The sequence below is a fragment of the Pinus tabuliformis genome, chromosome 6 (assembly GCF_031772625.1).
Source record: "Pinus tabuliformis cultivar Carrire ecotype Pingquan chromosome 6, CPIR1, whole genome shotgun sequence".
Classification (NCBI taxonomy): Eukaryota; Viridiplantae; Streptophyta; class Pinopsida; order Pinales; family Pinaceae; genus Pinus; species Pinus tabuliformis.
The window spans coordinates 712,293,996-712,297,485 of record NC_142292.1 but is presented as its reverse complement, the minus strand read 5'-3'; positions in this window follow the sequence as shown (position 1 = coordinate 712,297,485).

Sequence of the window (3,490 nt, the reverse complement as noted above, 5' to 3'; positions counted from 1 at the left end):
TGTATCGACAATTTTCAACAATGATAGATTGCTATACTCCTTGTAGATAGTGAGGGCATTTGTATGATTTTGCACAAAGTTACGGATATGTCGTGCATCCTCAATAATGTTACTAATCCAAAGCACATCAGAAGCAATGGATTTCAGTGCTAAGTTCAATGAATGGACAATGCAAGGTGTCTAAAACACTTGTGGATATTTGTAATATCCCTAACCTGGAATATTCCTTAAACCCTAGCAAAGTCTCAACCAGAAAAACGTACAAGTGGTATAGCAACTGAGAAAATCACAGAGATATAATAACAGTAGTGCAACAACAATAGTGTATATATGAAATATAAACAGATACTCAAGAAATGCAGCGAGAAATACTAAGCCATTTTATTATACTGAGTAGAAAAATGAGTAAAGGAGGTGATCAGGAAGATGGCACCTCAACTTGCGCAAGGCATGTGAAGAAATACACTCAGAATAGCAAAGGAATGGCTTCCCTCTGAACTGCATCCCAGCTGCTGGATAACTGTCCTGCTGCTGTTGCTGCTGAAAATCAAATGAGGGTTTGAGGCTGTTCCCCTCCTCAGAAAAGGCTGAAACTCTGGAATTAGACTCTACTCAAGAAACCCAGAAAAACCCAGAAAGCTTTTTTGAAATGGCCGACCTTTCGAAAATCACCCCCTTGGGGATCTGCGTAGTTCCTCAATGCTCTGCGTTGCCACTGAAGAAACCCCTCTAGAACTCTTCCTGAAACTCTACCAAAAATCCTCCAATATGCAAGGGCAGGTTCCGTGCTCAATCACCCAGCATAAATCCTCCTGCAAAACCCCAATCCAAAACTACTGCCAGAAAGAACTGCGTCATCCTTCTCAAGACTGCGCAGTCATCTATAGTGCTCAATCCTCCTGCCAACTACCAACGAAACTGCTGCAAAAATACTGATGGAACTACCTTGCCTGAGCAGCCACTCGAAGTCCCCCGGGGCTAAGGGTGAGATCTCCGAACGGAGACACTTGATGCACTAAACAACGCTGCAGACTAGCTAAACAGCCAGCATGCTCTAAGTCGAAATGACTAGCTCACAATGCACATAATCGAATGATCAAAATGAGGGGGCTCCTCTCTCTTTTATAGCCTTTGCCTCTCACAATCCCAAGGCTTACCTCCTCTTGCGTGATTCTCCTCTTGCCACGTGTTTCTTCCCTCCTGCGCAGTCCCTCCATGTGTCTGCGTGGGCTCCATTTCTGCGTCCCCCTTTGGCCCCCTTGGCTCCCCTTTAAGTCACAACGTTGTGCTACTAGGAAGTGACTTTTTATTCTAAAAGTGAGTTATGTCCCCCGTCCTCACTTTTTTATTTACAAATAACTATAGAAGGCAAAAATTGAACAAAATCGAATATTCCAATTAGCCATGGCTAATTAGGAATATTACAGTCTCCCCCGTCAAAATGTTGCTTTTCCTCAAGCAACTGAAGTGATGGATGCTGCAAAATCTTCTCACTCTCCCAAGTGGCATCCTCATCTGACAAATTCTTCCACTTCACCAAGAATTCTCGGACCGTCCTGCTCCGCAGCTGCCTCTCCCTGGTATCAATGCTCTGGCTGCAATACCAAATGCCCCTCGTCATCCATGGGTGGTGGCTCATCTATCACTGTCACCTGCTGCCCCAATGCCTTTTTCAGGCATGATACATCAAAAACGTTATAAATCTTGCTGCCTTGGGGCAGCGCCAACTCATATGCACCCTGTCCAATCCTGCGTATCACCCTGTACGACCCATAAAAGTGGGGCTTGAGCTTCTCAGCCCCCTTCTGCTTTAGTGACGACTGTAGGTATGGCTGTAATCATAGGTAGACCATGTCCCCTACCTCGAACTGTCTCTCCACCCGACCCCTGTCGGCATACAGCTTCTGCTGGTTCTGCGCTGTAGCCATGTTATCCTTGAGAGCTCGGAGAATATCCTGACTCTCTTGGATCCAAATCTTGGCTCTAGGAGCTTGCTATCACCAAACATCACGTCAGCAAAAGATAAAGGATGATATCCATATAAGGCATAGAATGGTGACATCCCAATGGACATGTAATGTGAAGTATTGTAGCAGTACTCCCCCAGATGCAGCGACTTCACCCATGCCCGCTGCTGCCCACTGACATAGTTACGCAAGTAGCCATCCAGCCACTTGTTAACTATCTCTATCTGCCCATCCGTTTGTGGGTGATAACTGGTACTCGGTGTCAACTCCGTCCCCACCAATCAGAAAAGCTCCTGCCAAAACCCGCCCATGAAACGACTGTCCCTATCACTGACGATGGTCTTAGGAAGACCATGTAGCCTGAATATCTCTTTAAAGAACAGCTCAGCCACGTGTGTTGCTGTATATTGTGCGGATATGGCAAAAAAATGTGCGTACTTCGTCAGTTGATCAATGACGACAAAGATACAATCCTTGCCCTGTACCATGGGCAACCTTGTGATGAAGTCCATCGAAATACTCTCCCATTTCCCCTCCGGAATGGGAAGAGGCTGCAATAATCCCGCGGGATGGCTCATCTCTCCCTTGTTCCTCTGGTAAACATCGCACTCCCGGATGTGCTAGAGTACGTCCTCCTTGAAGCCCTTCCATGAGAACCTCTCTCTAACGGCCCTATAGGTTTTGGTAAACCCCTGATGTCCTACCAATGGTGAATCATGTCATGCCTGGAGTATCTTCTTCTTGAGCTGAGACCCCTCAGTCAAGAAGATCCGGTCCCTGTAATAGATGATCTCATCGACCACCCTGTACTTGTCATCTACCACCTGCCCATCTAGAACCTCACATGCAAACCTGTACTTAGAGTACTCTACTAAGAGCCGGGCCCTCCAGTCTGCATCCAAGCTCATAAGAGATAACGTGGCTAGTCTACGTGAAAGGGCATCTGCTACCACGTTGTTCTTACCCTTGACATACTCAATGTCAAAGTCATATGCTTGGATCTTACTGATCCACTTCTGCTGCCTCCCCTGTAGTTGCTTCTGCTCCAAAAAGAGCTTGATGCTGTTGTGATCAGTCCTCACCCTGAACCTGTTACCCACCAAATACTGCTGGTACTTAGCCAATGCATGCATGATGGCCAACATCTCCTTGTCGTATATAGAATACAACCTCTCGTGCGGAAGGAGCTTCTGGCTCTCAAAGGCTATAGGGTGACCTCCCTGCATCAACATTGCGCTGATCCCCTCTCCCGACGCATCACACTCCAAAACAAATGGCTGCATAAAATCTGGCAACGCAAGCACTGGGAAACTGCTCATAACCTCCTTGAGCCTGTCAAAGGCTCGCTATGTTGTATCTAACCAGCTGAATGCCCCCTTCCTTGTCAAATCTGTCAAGGGTGCAGCAAACTGCGAGAAACCTTTGATGAACTTCTGGTAGTAAGTACAAATGCCAGTGAATCCTCGAAGTTCCATCACATTTCTTGGCTCTGGCCATTCTCTGATGGCCCTGATCTTCTTCTC